Source organism: Akebia trifoliata, chromosome 1 (assembly GCF_017979445.1).
Source record: "Akebia trifoliata isolate Shusen 1 chromosome 1, ASM1797944v1, whole genome shotgun sequence".
Taxonomy (NCBI): domain Eukaryota; kingdom Viridiplantae; phylum Streptophyta; class Magnoliopsida; order Ranunculales; family Lardizabalaceae; genus Akebia; species Akebia trifoliata.
The window spans coordinates 13,426,078-13,445,204 of record NC_141375.1 but is presented as its reverse complement, the minus strand read 5'-3'; the positions used below and the strand labels follow the sequence as shown (position 1 = coordinate 13,445,204).

Below are 19,127 nucleotides of genomic sequence, written 5' to 3'. Positions count from 1 at the left end.
TATTTATTCAAAAAGAAAGATAGTTTTATTGAAAATGATTGACAAACAATATGTTCATATTAAAACATCTTTCAACAAATTTGACTTGAACTATTTTTACATAGACGCTTGGCTTTGTCTTGATGGTCATCAGGATTGCTGTCAGGCTTGACCCTCTTGGCTCTAACAACTGGCTCTTTGAATTTTGCTGGTCCGTCTGGATACTCTAAGGTGCGCTTGTTCCAAGCTTTCTCAATGAGGTGTACTAACTTTTCAGTCAAAGGTTCGGGGGGAAAGAAAGCTTTGTGCTGAGGTAAAGATAACTCTATAGGTACGTCGTACTGTTCTGGGATCAGATTAGGATGGTAAAAAGATGTTTCTTCTAAACCCATCAGACGGACATAGTAGGATCCTTTGGTTCCTAGAACATGGGGATCAGTCATCCACCAAGGGCACCTAAAATCCATATGACAGGCAAGGCGAGAGTCTAACCATTTACTCCAAGCTTTGACTGAGTTGTGACGCACTATCAGGTTTGTCTTGGAAAAGTGTTCTGACCCATATTCGAGGTTTGAAGGAACCTGTACGATTTTCAGACGGTCACAAAGCCACATATAGAGTAAGTAGGGGCTTCCTTTGAAGCTTTCCCGCTCACCATTTTTCATGGCATCTAAACCTGAGAAAGTTTCAGCTAGGATGAGAGGTACTGGGTTGGCTTTCCTTGAGAGTTGAGAGGCTATATCTATGAAGGACTCAGGGATAGTTTGGCCATCACTATTGGAGGTCAGTATGTATTGGGCTAGGATTCCTAGGCACAATCGATAATCTCTAGTGGCTCGCCAGGCTTCCGGTTTTACATTGATAGGATGACTGCGGGAGCGATACGGACCCAATAAAGGTATTAAGTTTAATCTCCCGTCATGGACTAAGGCCTTGGCTTCTTCCTTGGAATGTTTAGTCCTGTGGCGAGTTCACCAGAATATCCGATCTTCAATGAGGGCCTGACTAGAGGTCCTGAATTGGATATCCTCATGATGCCACAATAATCCTCGTGAGTGGGGCACAAGTGCATATACCCCATATGGAATATGTGAAGATAGGGGTTCCATCGCTTAGCCATAGCATATAAAAGGTTCCAGTCTATCTCAAACTCATGGAAGTAGAGAGCACTCCTCAACATGAATCTCCCAAAATTGATCTTCTCTACAGGGTGCATCCCTACGACGGTTGTTTTGACTAATTGATCGATTGGGTTATCGCATACGACTAGCATCCTGGTTTGACACAAAAGGGTATTTTAGTTCTCTTCCAAGGTCCATGTAAAATATTAATATTTTTCTTTCAGAAAATCTTGTTCTTTAGAAAATATTTTTCGGAAAATATTTTTTCTCGGAAAACATTTCTTCTAGAGAACACTTCTTTTGGAAAATAATCTTTTCTGGAAAATATTTTCTTTCTGTAAACTATTTGTCTTCTTTTGAAAATTTGATTTCCATTTTCAATTTAAATGGCTCGGCCCACCATGATTGTTGGATCGGGATGGACTAGGTCATTATTGTAAAAGAATGGATTCTTTATTGGGTCAGTGCACCCATTTTAATTTTCAAAAATAAAATTTTTGATCCTTGAGGACAACCATACACTTTGATCTCATCATTCACAGCACTCACATACATTCATCAATTAATAGGTTCCAATCAATAAATAACCCGGGAACACCCACTATAAGTTTGAGTCGTGACCTACTGGGAAGGTTTCTAGACTCTAAGCTTACTACGTGCAATGCATTTTTATCTGGACACCCTTGCCCAAGCACACCTATATACCTTTCGATACGTGGTGACTTGGTTTGATATACCGTATAGGTGATAATCTAAAACCTCAATTCACTTCTCTGAAGCAAAAAACAATCAGTTTGATCTCCAGTTGAGAGGTGGAGCACAATGTTGAGCAAGGGCCCACTTAAATACCTCTCGTCTAGAATAGACGTAGTCTATCCCCCTCGTACAGTAGGGTACAGCGGGGCAAGATCTTGCTTAGGCACCGATTTTGACAAAGAAGTGCAATTGATATACTTAGATTATCTTTTATACCTATGGGTACGAGTCAAGAGTTGTAGCTTTCATAAATGGTTTGGCATCCCACGAGGGGACCGGCCACGTACTAGTACTACGTTGGCAATCGGGACATGTGACTGTGTGGCTTACAATAGGTCAAAGGCTCAGGTTTCTCCAGCCTGGGTGCATCAATATATCTCTCAGAATCACCTGATCAGACGGTATTGATGCCCCAATTTGATATACCCTAAGGTACGTGACTGGAGTTGTGGTTTTCATGAATGACTTCGCATCTCCGAATAGACCGGGCCACGCACTAGTGCCACGTTGGCTATATGGGACGTGTAAGTGGGTAAAACAGTAAACGTGCATGTGGTGTGTGCAAAACAGGGTGGGGTGTGCCCAGGGCCTTTTTCAAACAAATGGGCCTATGGGCCCAATCAAACTAATCATACATTGGATTACTTGAATATTAAAAAAAAATCATTCGAATCATGTGAATATTCAATCAAGATCAACACCATTCCAATCACACGAATATTTAATCGAGATCAACACTAACTGAATCACATGATTGAAAATAAATATATCAAACATATATCCATGTTAAAAGCAAACATTTAATCCGAAATATTTATTCTTGTATTTTAATCAAGGGTTACTTGAGTGACCTTAAATAAATTGAGATTTAAGAGAATTTCAAATTAAGGATAAGGTGGTAATTGGTGGAACACATAGAGGTTTTACAAAAATAGACCAACTGATTTTACTATTTTTTTTAAATGGATTTAAAACTAAAGAAAAAAAAAAAAAAAAACCAATTTAAAATGGCCAAAAACACGTATTATTTTGAATTTTTTTTTTAAATGTCCCCACATTTAAATCTTGTGAATTAGAATTGCAACTTCATCGGATGGTTCCAATTTTGCAAGCCGCACCCTCGGATTTCAATCCAAACCATCAATGAAGTCTAAATCCTAATAACTTCATAAGCATCGATGAACATTAAAAAATACACAAAAAATCCAGCAGATTCAATTTGGGGAAGAAAATCCGTAAATCGATCATCAATTTGGGTCAAACAATCTTGTGGTTTGACCGAACAAACCATATTCCCACGAACACAATAATTAGATCAAGGTTCGAACTATTCTAAGGTACGAAAAAGAAAGCAAACTCGAACATCTTTATGTTCGATTTCATTCTCTCTTCCTGTCCAACTCCCCAAACACGTAGAAACCGGCAAAAAAAAAATCAACACAGAATTCTTTGGTCGAAGCATCAACCAGTTTTTTTTGTTTGTTTTCTTTTTAAAAAAAAAAAATAGCAAAGAAAAAAGCACATCGTTCTCTTCGGCAAAGAATAAACGATCAAGCTTGAGGGGATCTCTAGAGGAGCCGTCGATTTGAAGCTATGTGCCTCTCCATTGGAGGAAACTGATCGGCTGATCTAAACTGATTTTCAATCGACTGATTTAAGCTGATTTCAATAGGCCTATGTTAGTAACACTGAAACAGCGTTTTTAAGAAGATGTTGTGGGTTTAAAAAAAACAATTTTTATATTGATCTTCGCTGATTTCAATCGGCTGAACAGAGAGACCGAATCGGTCTCTCTATGAACCAACGTGTTCTTTTGGAGAAGAGAATGTGAGAATATAAAAAATTAGATTTTACTCATCGCACACCAACACATCAATGCTGTTAGTGGGTGTGAAAATAAATAGAAAAAACTAAACACTAGGGGCACCCAAAATTCCAGCAACTTGTGTGCTTAACAGAACCTAAAAAAAAACTCTTTTTTTTTGTTTTTGAAACTTTTTTTTTCTTTCTTGCTGTCAATGGACAGCACTACCTTTAGAAAAATAAGTTTATTTTACTTAAAAAACAAGTTAAATACATACTCTTTTTCCTTTAAAAATTTTTTTTTTAAAACAAAACTAAGAAAATAAAATGCTATCCATTGATCAATTGCCTACACCCTAAAAATAAAAAATAAATAAAAAGAAAACCTACACACGTAAAAGAATCAAGCATCATGATCCACCAATTATCATATTATCTCCAATAAAACCAATCATTCTGAAACCCTTCAGTATTTAGGGTCACGTTCGATAACCATTGATTGACTCACAAGAACAGTATGTCGAAATCAAATATTTAAAATCAAAACACATGCTCAATAATCGAAAAATAAAATAAGGTAAAAAGTAACAAAAAACATAATAAACAAATCAACAAAGGAATATTAAAAAATCTAGGTTATTTTAGTGATACTCCCATACTTGGGGTTTTTCAAGTTTGATCCTCAGATGCTGCCAAGGGTTTTCTTGGAATTATGCTCAGTTTATATTTACTTCATGCTCAGATTTGACTCATTTCCAACTCAAACTCTTTGAAATCTATCTCAGATTTTGAGCCCACACACTTGCACAGTTGTTAGATCAGTCAAGGAGAATTTTTTAAAATTCAAGGATCTGACACTGCCAGTGAGAGCTCGCGCTCAAGGACCTGACATTTTTCTAGTTCGGGGAGAGTTTTACGCTCAATGATCCGAATACCCCGACGAATTGTTAAATCAGACTGCAAAATGAACTGTCACTAGCTTTGGCATTCGGATATCGCACTATCTACCAAAATAGATTTGCTATCTAGTTTGCTTCAACCCTCTACCAAAGAGGGGCATCTATAGACACCCCATTTTTGCATCCGCCTGATTAATCAAGTCGTCAACCCGATCGCAAAGGTTCCCAATGATGGATGTTTATTCTAATGCTTTATTTTGTTACCAGATATATTTCAGAAATCCGGATGAGGTATCTCGAACTGACAAAACTTAGAAACCACGCTACGCTAGGAAAATACGACCCTAGAAACATAGAAATCATCATCTTGCAAACCAAAAAGAAGCTTCACGATAAAAATCACTAAAAATGACTAAATTACTAAAATATCCCTTACATCAAAACAACCCTAGAGCCTGCATTACGCTTAGGAAAACCCACTCAAACACATAAAACAACAAATCGAAACCAAGTAAACCACTTTGTCAATTTTCACAAAATTTGACAAAATTACGAAAATACCCCTCATAAAGTTCACGACCATTTCATACAAAAAACTACATAAATGACAAAAACCAACATTTCCATTGAATTCCTTACGAAAAACTGATTCCAAAATATCCTGGAACATTTAAAAACGACTTAAAACGTAGAAAATCCTCTCCGAGGACAAAATGATAATTTCACAATTTTAATAATTAAAAATTTTAAAATTAATAAATAAATCATTAAATAATGTAAAGTGAAATATTAATAAAATTAATTATAAAATTTAAACCAAAAAATTGATCAATCAGGCTTTCAAGAAAAATTGTTGATGGTTCGCAAGATATTTCTTTAAGGACCCATCCATTTGGGTGTCCAAAGAATCAAAGATATAATAGAGGGGGGTTCTCCAAAAATTTAAAGTCAATCAAGCAAGACTAAAGTCAAGATATTAAAGTTAATCAAATAAGACTAAAGTCAAAATTAAATTCAATTAAGTAAGACTAGAGTCAAGTATTAAAGTTAATCTCATAAGACTAAAGTCAAAACCCTAAATCAAAACCCTAATCTAAACTAATCAAGTCAATCTCATAAGACTAAGGTCAAAATCCTAAATCAAAACCCTAATCTAAACTAATCAAGTCAATCTCATAAGACTAAAGTCAAAACCCTAAATTAAAACCCTAAAGACTAAGTCAAAATCCTAATTAAAACTCTAAAAGAAACCCTAATCAAACCCTAATGCTTCTAAAAACTTTATAAATAAGAGCCTCCACACCCTAGTTTCGTATCAAAGGAAAAACCCTAGGAAAAGTAGGTGAAGAAGCCTCCACAACCTCTCCATAATCCTAATTTTGGAGTCTCAACTCCTTATTTAACACCCCTGCTCTGATTTTAGCCTAAAAAACACCCAAAAACCTCTCAAAAACATCCCAAAAATCCACAACAAATTCGAAGCACCCAGATCCAAGAAGTAGATACCTTACCTTGGATATCAGAAATCAGATCCGGAGATAGAATGAAGTAAAGAATACGGTACAAGTAGCCGTTTTCACCAGATCTGAGGGAATAGCACTTTTGCAGATCGAATGTAAGTTTTTTTTTTATTTTTTAATCTAGGTTTGTCATTAGCGATGTAGATTTATTTGGGATAAGTAGAGACCGGCAATGGCCAGGCGGGATTGGTGCCTAACACCTTCCAACCCCGTAACATGATCCCCAGATTCAGATTTTCTGTAGTAGATTAGTTTTTATCCATTTTAGAGTCAGTTTGGTTCCTAGACCACAATAACTAGGTGGCGATTCCCAAACCTCAAGGGTCAAAAGTGGATCTGCGCACCCCGCGGATCGAGGACGCTTTCACCCCCTCTATTATATATTTAATTCTTTGGATCCCAAATGGAGGGGTCCTTAAAGAAATATCTCACGAACCCTCAACAATTTTTCATGAGAGCCCGATTGATCGATTTTTTTTAGTTCAAAATTTTAAATTAATTTCATTAATGTTTCACTTTAATTATTTAATGTTTTATTTATTAATTTCAAAAATTTTAATTATGAAAATTATGAAATTACCATTTTACCCCCAGAGAGGACTTTTCACGTTTTAAGTCGGGTTTTAATGTTCTAGGATGTTTTAGAGGAATGATTTTTCGTAAGGAATTCAATGGAAATATTAGTTTGTGTCATTTATGAAATCTTTTGTATGAAATGGTCATGAACTTTATGAGGGGCATTTTCGTAATTTTGTCGAATTCTGTTAAAATTGATGAAATGATTTATTTGGTTTTGATTTGTTGTTTTATGTGTTCGAAAGGATTTTCTTAATCGTAACGTAGGCTCTAGGGTTGTTAAGTTAGGGGTATTTTGGTAATTTGGTCATTTTTAGTGATTTTTATCGTGAAGCTTCTTTTTGTCTGAAAAATGATGATTTCTATGTTTCTGGGGTCATATTTTCCTAGCGTAGCGTGGTTTCTAAGGTTTTGTCAGTTCGAGATACCTCATCCGGATTTCTGAAACATTTCTGGTAACAAAATAAAGTAATGAAAATAACATCCATCATTGGGAATCATTGCGATCGGGTTAACGAGTTGATTAATCAAGCGGATGCAAAAATGAGGTGTCTACAGGTTGACTTACTGATTTTATGTACATGGAAGTTCACAATCGTTTTTAATTAAATTAACACGAGTCGACTCGCTGTTTTTTTCATGTGCATTAGAAGTTAAAAATTGTTTTCTTAATTAAATTAACACGAGTCGACTCGCTGGTTTTTCATTTACATTGGAATTTCAAAATTTGATTTTTTAATAAGGTTGCCACGTGAGTCAACTCACTGATTTGTGTGTATGTGGGAACTTCAAAATCATTTTTTTGATAAAATTGCCACGTGAGTCAACCCACTGATTTGCGAGTGTATTGGAATTTCAAAATTAATTTTTAGTAAAGTTGCCACGTGAGTCAACTCACTGATTTGTGTGTGTGTGGGAACTTCAAAATCATTTTTTTGATAAAATTACCACGTGAGTCAACCCACTGATTTGCGTGTGTATTGGAATTTCAAAATTAATTTTTAGTAAAGTTGCCACGTGAGTTAACTCACTGATTTCTATGTACATTGGAATTTCAAAATTTGATTTTTTAATAAAATTATCCCGTGAGTCAACTCACTGATTTGTTTGTGCATTGGGGGTTTAAAGTCGGATTTTGTTTATACAAAAGGATTTGAGTTGACTCATTGATCTTGTGAACATAGGACTATGCAAAATTCGAAGAATTCACGTGGTAAAAAATGAGTTTTCTTAAAAAATCATAATTTGTTCATTTTGGGGATTTATGGACTTTTCATCGATTTAGTAACCTTCCTAAAATCATGATTTTCGATTTTTGGACAATTAATATTTGCAATTATTATTTCGGGAAACTCATACTCATAATTTTCTATTTTGGAGAATTGTTTTTATAAATTTCTAATTGGAGACTTATTTTATTTAGAAAATCCTACTTTTGAAAGTTGATTTCCAATTTGGGAGCTTCTCATAATTTTATAAACTTTCAATTTAGGAAATTTCAAACTTCTAGTTTAGAAACTCCATGAATTCCTATATTAGAAATTTCATATTCCGAATTTTCTATTTTAGAAAGTTTTCGCAAATTACCATTTTAGTCCATTTAGAAAATCTTTATAGGTTTGGATTTGTAATTAAAATATTGTCACGTGGGCTTCGGAGTATAGTTAAAACTAAGGCTTTTTCAAATATTTCTAGTTTTGTGCGGAATTCAAGATATTGTATAATATTTGGGGAATATTGGCCTTGAGATTCGTTTAGCACATTCAACATAATTTGATGATGATAGTGATGATGATTATACCATAATCTTGACTTTAGTCTCTATCTGTTGACCGTAGGATAGTTTGGATCGTTGTAGAGACCGATCATCTCGATCGGGCTGGTTCGGTGCCTAACACCTTCCAAAACCCGTAATCTGACCCCTTACCCATTTCTCTGATCCGTGGACCGACTTAATCCATTTCGGAATCATTTATGGTTCCTAGACCTAAACTAGGTGGCGACTCCTTATTCCCTTAAAGTCCCCAATTTACCAATCGGACCCTTATTCACTATTTAGTGAAAAACGGGTCGAGGCGATTTCAGTACCTATCATCCAACCACCCAATTGAAACCTCCCTTTTGGGGTATGTATGATGCTTTAGATTATGCTATAGGTATTATTCTAGGATAAAGAGTTGAAAAACTCCCCTATGTTATTGTAGACACCCCATTTTTTACATTAGCCTAACTTGGCGATCCGTTACCCGGTTACTGTGGATTCCTAAACGTAGAGAACTCAAAAGCTTGTAAGAAGTCTCTTTCCAATTCTCTCCGTTTTCTAATTTTATTCTCTTTTTTCTCCTAGTTACGTAATATAGAATTACGCACGCTTATGATCACTACACTTTCTACTCGATTTAACAAACACGTACACTTAGGTTCGCTACACAATTTGATAACTTAGAGACTTTGCTTTGTTAGAAAAATATGACCTCAAGACTTAGAAATAATCATGTTAGGACTGAAAGAAACCTCAGACCAAAATTTACAAAAATAGACAAAAGTTGATAAAATGACGAAAATATCCCTCATGAATTTCGGACTTCCGAAAAGTCTTAAAGTACCTTCATTGCCTTTAGAATATGATTTCGAGTCTAACAGGACCCAAATTGATGAAAACGAAAAAATTTATGAAAAAATAATAAAATGACCAAAACGCCCCTTGATGTCCAACTTGTACATAGAAACCTTGGTTTTTAGGAAAACCAAAATAAATCAACCAACTTAAAATTTTTTAAATCGAAATGAAAATTCAAATTCAAATGATCAACTTGAAAATTATAAATCAATATTCAATTCAAAATTCAATCAACCCATCAAATTTGAATTAAAATCCAATCAATCGATTAACATTGAAATTAAAATCCAATCAATCGATTAACATTGAAATTAAAATCCAATTGACCAATAACATAAGAATTAAAATCCAATCGATCAACCAACCAAAAATAAAATCGACCAATCAACATTTAGATTAAAACTAAATCAATCAAGTAGCATTAAAATTAAAATCCGATCAACCTATTAACATTAAAGTTAAAATCCGATCAACCAATCAAGATCGAAGAGTAAAACACAATTAACCCATCAAATTAAATTTTAACTTAATCAAACCAAATAAAAAAATAAAAAATTAATCATAAATGGTTCACCAACGTGCCACGGGTTGTGAAGCATGGGATTATGGTCCCTTTTATTTTCTTCCATTTAAATTCAAGTAGAGAGAAAGAGAGAATCTCTCTTTGGTTCGATCAAAGAAGAAACAAACAAAAAAGGAAAGAAGAAATAAATAAAAAAACAAAAAAGAAACAAATAAATGAAAGAAAGATAAAGAATAAAAAATAATATAGAAAGTGAATGCTATAAAGAGAGAGAGGCTCTCTCTCTTGAAAGGGAAGGGGGGAAGTCTCACGTTTTTGGAATAGCCAAGAGGAAGGTTTTTTTTATAATAGAAAATGAGCAGCAAAAAGGAAAAAAAGCAAGAGAGAGGTTTTTTTTTTTTGACTGGAGAAACACTTTAAAAGAGGAGCAGCAAATAGGAAAAAACAACAGCCCCATTTTTTACTCAATCTCCTTCTTACTCCATTGACGTACCTCACTTCTTTCTTTCTTTTTCTTCACGTCCTTACCACCGCAAATCTCACCTCCTTCTTTCAATCATTCATCTCAACCACAACAGCCCCCAAACGCCCCCTTTTACCTTTAGTTTTATCAACTTCTACAGCCACCCCAAACTACACCCATTCACCTTCATTTAGCAGCCCCTTTCATGCCTTGCATGTTCATCTTTTTATCTCTTTTAGTAACGTTTCTCTACCCATCTCCCCGTGCTTCCCGAACAAACCTTCCACACCCCACAAAAAAGACCAATGGAGTGAAGAACCAATCTGCCTTTCTCTATTCATTTCTTTTGTATGATTGGTCCAAAGTACATCTTCAAGAACTCTATATTTTGACCCACCCATGGGTTGCCTAAGTGGTAAGGGCGAGCACGTGAAGTGTGGGTTAGGCACACGTCACGAGTTCGATTCCCCTCTTGGGTTTTCTCATGATTTAACTGGGGGACCATGGCGTTGGGTTGCTGTGGTAGTCCTCGCCGAGATTAGTCGTGGTGTGCGCATGCTAGCCTAGACACTAGGTTAGCAAAAAAAAAAAAAAACAAACTCTATATTTTGATATATATACATGTCCAACAATCCAATTGGTTCAAGAGAACATATATATATTAATCATTCCACCACGAAGTTCTTTATCAAACTCTGAAGGGATCCCACGTGACTAAATTTTTCAAGTGGTAAGTTTATTTTTTTTTGTTTTTTTCTTTTCTTACGCTCTTTTAATCTTTATTTCATGTGTGGATTTTCTTTATGAATGTTAATTCGAGAATTTGCATAAACCAACTCATTGATTTTTGTGTACATTGAAAGTTTAAAGTCGAAATTTTTTCAATAAAATGGGCATGTGAGTTGACTCACTGATTTTTGTGTACATTGGAAGTTTAAAGTCGAATTTTTTCAATAAAATGGGCATATGAGTTGACTCACTTATTTTTTGTGTACATTGGAAGTTTAAAGTAGAAAATTTTTTTTCAATAAAATGGGTATGTGAGTCGACTCACTAATTTTTGTGTACATTAGAAGTTTAAAATTATTCTTTTTAATAAAATTGACATATGAGTTAATTCACTGATTTTGTGGATATAAGGAGATGAAAATTTATTTTTACTTTTCAAAATGTCATCAATGAGTCGACTCACTGATTTGTGTACATGTGACATTAAAATTGATTTCATTTTTTTTCAAAATGTAACCGAATCAATTCACTGATTTTTGATACCACGTAAGCATTATCAATCGTGGGACTCCACTATGCAAAATTCGAAGAATTCAAGTGACAAAAATAAGTTTTGAAAAAAAATCATAATTTACCAATTTTGAAGATTCGTGTAAATTCAATTTATTCATTGGTTTGGAGACTTTCCTAAAATCATAATTTTTTTTTCTGAAAAATTAATATTTGTAAATTGTTAATTTGAAAATTTTAATATTCATAATTTTCTATTTTGTGAAAATCATTTTTACAAATTTCTAATTTAGGACTCGTCACATTTGAAATTTTCTATTTTGGGAAGTTTATTTTTTCAAGTTTCCAACTTGGAGCTTATCATGCATCAATAAACTTCTAATTTAGGAAATTTCAAATTTTCTACTTAGAAACTCCATGAATTATCAAATTAGAAATTTCTATTCATGATTTTATAACTTAAAATTTTTTCATATTCCTATTTTAATTAATTGGGATAATATTTGCGTGTATAGATTTGTGATTGAAATATATTGCTGCGTGAACTTTAGAACACGAAAGGAAATTAAGACTTTTTCAAATATTTCCAGTTTTATGCGGAATCAAGAAATCATGTAATATTTGGGATAATAATTGCCGTAAGATTCGTTTAGCACATCCGATATAGATTGATGATTATAGGACCCTAGGTTGGCTTTAGTCTCTACTCGTTGACCATAGGATATTTTTAGATTGTAGTAGAGACTGATCATCTTGATTGAGTGGGTTCGATGCCTAACCCTTTCTGAAACCCATAATCTGACCCCTTACCCATTTCTTTTACTTGTGGACCAACCCGATCCATTTTAGAATTATCTATAGTTCCTAGACATAAACTAGGTGCGCTTCTTATTCCCTAAAAATGCCCAATTTATCAATTGGATCCCTATTCACTACTTAGTGGAAAAAAAAGTCGAGACTATTTCAGTTATTCAGTATGTGAGTGAAATGTTGAATGATGCCTAACTCAACTACTCCACTACAGAGAAAGAACTACTAGCAATAGTTTTTCATTGGACAAATTTCGATACTACCTAATTGGATCTAAGGTCGTAATTTTCACAAACCATGTTGCGCTGAAATACTTTCTCGCCAAGAACGATGTAAAAACACGGTTAATACGATGGGTTTATCTTACTTCAAGATTTTGATCTTGAAATTCGAGACAAGAAAGGATACGAGAATGTGGTCACAAACCATTTGTCCAGATTAATAGTTAAGTCTAGTTTAGACTCCCTCCCTATATCTGAAAAATTTTCAAATGAGAAAATCATGTCAATCTCCAAGCCTGACACACCATGGTACGTTGATATTGTCAATTACCTAGTAAAAAGGCAAACACCAGTCTCATGGACTAAAATAGAGAAAATGCGATTTTTCGCCAAATCCAAATAGTTTTATTGGGATGATCCTTATTTATTCAAATATTACTCAGACCAAATAATCAAACGTCGTATACCTAACGGAGATTAGAAAATCAATCTTGAGTTTTTCCACAACCATGTATTTGGTGGATATTTTGGCCCCATTTGATAACATTGCCAAAATTTGCTATCAGATTCTACTGTAAGAAGCAGTTGTCAGAAACAGCTGTAAAAAAGCTGAAACACTGAAAAGCTTGTTTATAGAGTCTTGTAAAAGTGTTGTGCTGTTTACTAGAATTTGGTAATTATTGTTTGATACAATTGTTGGATTCTGTTGTATTGTGGTAAAATGATCAGAATATCCTTATTGTTGATAATGCACCTAGAATGCACAAAAAATGATCAAAATACCTTTATAAATATATAATTACACTAAATATATATAAATAAATTAAATTTATATTAAAAAATACTTAAACATGAAATCTTGGAAATATACTTAAACATAGTATAAGAAGTATGACTACATTCTATTTATAATCACTTGGATTATGAAAAGCTTTAATATTATATGGAAATTCAGAGAAAGAGCTACATGTGTTGCGACATGGAAAACTTGGATATCTATCTTAATCGCCACATGGACAATAACCTCCTTATCCACATCACATTCATATCCTACTGTATTAAATAAAAAACATTTTAAATTAATCACTCATAAGGAAAAATTAAGATAGATATCACTTGTAGTAATCCAATTTTTTTTTTCTAAATCAAGAAAATTAACTTGTTTTCAATGAACTCCCATGTTCAAATTTCAATTCAAACCTCAAGAGAGAAACAAAATAGACCCGACTAGTTGAAAATTTCTATTTGAGCTTATATTAAGAAAAAAGATAAAATCTAAGTCAGTCTTAATGACACTTATTTGTTCCAAATCGGTTCACCAATTGATTCTTAAGTGTGCAATTTATTTTGAGTCCTCAAAAGATAAATTATAATATGGTCAAAATCAATTCTAATAAAATACAAAATGCAAAGCGAGAAATAGTATAAAATCAAATTTTGCACAACTAAAGAATATGTTCAACCCCATTACCTCATCATCCTCAAACATTGAAAAACTGGAAATCTCAAAAACCCTTTGTAATACATAATGGTCAAATGCTTGAAAAGATAGCACGGGGGTAAAACCTTAGTGATATGGATAGATCTAATGCACCATATAAGATCCCTCATCTATATATTGACCCACCAATAACAATGCTTGATGAGCACAGGTGTCAAAAAACCTACTACAGTATAAGTAGTCATTTGAGACTAAGCCATGTCACAAACCTATTTTCTAATTGTTCCTCTACTTTAAGAATAAAGTCTCCAAATATAGAGGATCACTATCTTTAGATAGATCTCTTTAAACATGGGGTTCTCACTATTTGTGGAAATTTAGTGGGCTTCTGTTTCTTTTTCCAGGCTAAAATGGGAGCACCATCAAGGAAATACCAAACTCCTTGATGGCCAACAATAACCCATAGGATCAACTCTTTTCCTTGATTATAATAGGATCAGTTGCCACATATTGCCAACTGATTCTAGTGACTCATTAATTACTATCAATTGGCAACTATTGAAAGCAATAGTTTGAAAACAGAGCAAACCATAGAGAAAATGTTGCCAACTGATTTCAGGGCCCTTTTTTCATTGAAAAAAAACCCAATATTATCAATACTAATTAGTAGTAGTTAGCAAACCATAAAGAGTGAAAAACAAATCCACAAAGATGAATACAAAATGAAAGAAAGTGAAAAAAATGAAACCCAAATTGATAAAATCCACAGAAATTGATTTCTTGATCATACCCAGATTGATAAAATCCACAAAGATGAACACCAAAAGGAAAGGAAGTGAAAAAAATCAAGTTAGCAAACCACAGAGACACAATAAACATATTGAAAATAATAGGTTGACACAGAATGAAAGAAAGTTTTTAAATAAATTAAGTTAGAATCTCTTGGTTTACCTGAAAACATTGAAAGTAAGACACATTATATGAAGAATAACAATCAACTTCTCCTACAACCTACACAAAAAACAGATTCATTTTAGCGATCAAACAACAAATCAAAATTGATAAAATCTACAAAGATGAAAAAAAAAGTAAAATAATAATAATAATAATCATTAAGTTAGAATCACTTGTTCTACTTGAAAATCTTGAGAATAAGATGCTATTTAACAAATTAGGAAAAAATACTCTAAAGAAAAGATGCGACTAGGAGAGATCGAATCTAGATTTCAAAACAAATCAAAACCACAGTAATTGATATAGGGAAAGAGAGGGAGATCGGTACCTCGAAAAGTGTTGAAACATGAAATCTGATCTGGAGAGAACTGAGATGGATTTGAGAATAACTTTTTGAGTCTGATAGCCTACACATCTCTTCCATCATCGAGAAGCTCATGGAGCAACTCGAACATAGAGATCAAGTAGTTCTCTTCAAGGAGAAAATTGACGACGCATTGCTGAGAGAAGATTTCTCAACATCCATCAGATCGATCGATGGAGATCGCAAATCTTAAATCACAGATCAGAGCATAGTAGTCGCTCGATTCTCTTTTTGTTTTTTTCTTCTTAAATTTTTGCTAGAAAGATTTTGAGCTTTGAATGAAAGATACAGAGAAGGTCAATCGGACTCATGTTGGAAATAATTGAAATGACAAAGGGTATTTAGGTCATTTCACTTATATGTTTTTAAACGCAGTTGTGAGAAGCTCATTTCTTCCGCTCGTCCAAACCGTGGTCAAATGCAAAAAAAAATCAAAAATCATTTTTTTGAAGCGCTATCAAATGCAAAATGTGGTACGAAATTGAGTTTTTAATCGGAGAAGCTGTGAAAAATAACTTTTTGAAGTGTAATCAAACACGCACTTTGGTGGTAAAAAGACAACTGCAAAAGTTCTTTAATGTGATTTTTATTGGCCCACAATTTTTCAAGATGCTCACCTCATTGCTAAGTCTTGTAATAGATGCCAACAATTATGAAAAATTAGCAGGAGAAATGAGATGCCTCAATAGTCAATCTTGATTATCGAAATCTTCGATGTATAGGGCATCGATTTTATGGGTGTCTTTCCCATTTCACATAGATTTCAATACATTCTAGTCGCAATAGACTACATGTCAAAATGGGTAGAAGGCACAACATGTTGAACTAACGACTATAAAGTCGTTGTTCAATTTCTTAACCATACAACATTTGTCAAGTTTGGTATACTATGCGCAATAATTAGTGACGGAGGTGAACAATTTTGTAATCGAGTTTTTGAAAATTTGTTACATAAATACATAATAACTCACAAAGTAGCCACCCCATATCATCCACAAACAAGTGGGCAAGTCAAAATTTCAAGTCGAGAGGTCTATTCTTGAGAAAACAGTCAATCCTAAAAGAAAAGATTGGTCTCTAAGATTGACTAATACACTATGGCCCTACAGAACAGCTTTCAAAACCCCAATTGGCATGTCTCCCTATCGGCTAGTCTTTGGTAAAACCTGTCACCTTCCGGTAGAACTAGAATATAGAGCCTACTAGGTGGTGAAACACCTTAATTTTGACCTTGCTAAGATAGGTGAACACAGGAAACTCCAACTCTCAGAGTTAGAGGAATTAAGTTACAATGCCTATGATTGTGCAAAAATGTACAAAGATTACACCAAAGCTTGGCACAATAAACACATTCGTAGAAAAACATTTCACGTAGTTCAGAAGGTGTTGTTTTACAACTCTCTATTACATATGTTCCTTGGAAAGTTAAAATCTTGATGGATAGGACCCTTCGTGGTTCATCATATTTACCAACATAGAAACATCGAGATACTTAATCCGAAAGATGGTAGTACTTTTCAGGCCAATGGCCAAAGATTGAAACCATTTCTTCACTTTCTTACGTCCGAAGAATGAGAGTCAATTTTGAGTGATCCTGTGTACCATGATTAGCACCATAACTTTGTCTAGCTGAAGACTTTAAACTTAGCACTTTCGGAAAGGAACCTTTGATGTAAAAGGCTTGCAAATTATTTTTGTTGCCATGTACGACCATTTTTTCACTTCCTTCTCTTAATTTGAACTCACCATTGAAGGTTAAAAAGAGTTAAAATTTAAAAAAATTTCATACACAAATTTTCCTAGAAAATTTACTTTTTATCTTGAAATTTTCCTAGAAAATTTATTTTCAAAGGATTTTCCAGGTCAAAAAACTTATTTTCTTGGAAAATTAAGTATTGTTTTACCTTAAACCTAATATCTTTTTCATTACTTCATCTTCTCCAAATCCTTCATCTTCATTTTCACTCATTTCTTAAAGACTCGATTGTACGATATCCAACCGTTACAATATCAATCTGATTGGCTCGTTCTATTCCTCCTGCAGAATGACCACCTTCTAGCTTCCATACCACCATCAGCCACCACCCCATCGGGCCACCCTCTCCATTCAAGGCACCACGATAATCCTATGGCCAACAGTGTCAATTTTAAAAAAAAAATTCCCATCCTTCTACTCTTTCGAGCTATGGCTTCAAAAATTCAATCAATTTTTTTAAGAGGCATATTAGGGTACTCTGATCCCCTAACGAAATGTTTGGCTCACTTTGGCCTTGACTTGGACGTAGAAGAGTCTATAAGCGAAGTCAATGCTTTGCTTGAATCCGTTCCACTCTTAGATTCTGTGCGGTGGCACGCAAAAGCTGAAAGTCTTCCTGTACGCACATCCAATCTTGTTCCTTCTCATGTTGAGCCTCCAAAATTGGAACTCAAGTCTCTTCCAGAGACCTTGAGATATGCATTTCTTGGCAAGGATTAAACCTTGCCTGTGATCATTTCCTCTCACCTCAATGAAGTCCAAGAGGGAAAGTTGTTAGGAGTATTAAGGGAACATCAAGAAGCTATTGGTTGGAGCATAGCTGACATCAAGGGAATTAGTCCATCTGTGGTGATGCACCACATTCGTTTAGAGGATTTTGCTAAACCTTCCTTAGAACCTCAGAGACGACTAAATCCTGTCATGAAAGACGTGGTTCGGATGGAAGTGATGAAATTGCTAGATGCGGGTATTATCTATCCTATCTCTGACAGTCGTTGGGTGAGTCCTATACAAGTAGTTCCTAAAAAATCTGGTATCACTGTGGTAGTGAACCAAGACAATGAATTAATCCCCACTCGAGTCCAAAATGGATGGAGAGTGTGTATTGACTATAGGAAACTCAACTCGATGACTCCTAAGGATCATTTCCCCTTACCTTTCATTGATCAAATGTTAGAGCGTCTGGCAGGACATTCTTACTATTGCTTCTTAGATGGTTATTCCGGGTACAACCAGATACCTGTTGCTCCAATCGATCAAGAGAAAACAACGTTCACCTGTCCCTTTGGAACTTTCGCGTATCGTCGCATGCCTTTTGGATTATGCAATGCACCCGCTACTTTTCAACGGTGCATGATGAGTATATTTTCCGACATGCTAGAAAGATATCTCGAAGTGTTCATGGACGATTTTTCAATTTTCGGACCAAGTTTTGAGGAATGTCTCGATCACTTGACTTTGGTCCTTCAACGTTGCAAAGAGGTCAATCTAGTGCTCAATTGGGAAAAATGCCATTTCATGGTAACATCGGGGATTGTGTTAGGGCACATTGTTTCTGCTAAAGGGATTGAGGTAGATAAGGCAAATGTAGGTCTAATTGAAAAATTACCACCTCCTAGAACGGTCAAAGAAATTAGGTCATTCCTAGGCCATGCGGGTTTTTATCATAGATTCATTAAAGATTTCGGAAAAATCTCGAAGCCTTTATGTGAGCTATTGGGAAAGGATGTTCCTTTCGACTTTTCAGAGTCATGTCTTTTTGCGTTCAACAAGCTCAAGTTCGAATTAACCTCGGCACCCATTATTCAACCTCCAAACTGGAGCATTCCATTCGAAGTTATGTGCGACGCTTCAGATTATGCAATAGGCGCTGTTTTGGGTCAGCGAATTGAAAAACAACCTCATGTTATCCAATATGCTAGTAAAACCCTTAACGATGCTCAGCTTAACTACTCTACAACGGAGAAGGAAATGCTAGCAGTGGTCTATGCCGTTGAAAAATTCCGCCCCCCTACCTTATAGGATCTAAAGTTGTGATCTACACAGACCACGCAGCATTGAAGTACCTTCTATCAAAGAAAG

General features: G+C 34.6%; 1 pseudogene; it reads right to left on the bottom strand.

Annotated features, from left to right (window-relative positions):
* Positions 1-17,258, bottom strand: part of LOC147410743 (2-Cys peroxiredoxin BAS1-like, chloroplastic pseudogene) — a 44,680-nt pseudogene extending 27,422 nt beyond the window's left edge.
* Between the last annotated feature and the right edge of the window lie 1,869 nt (positions 17,259-19,127).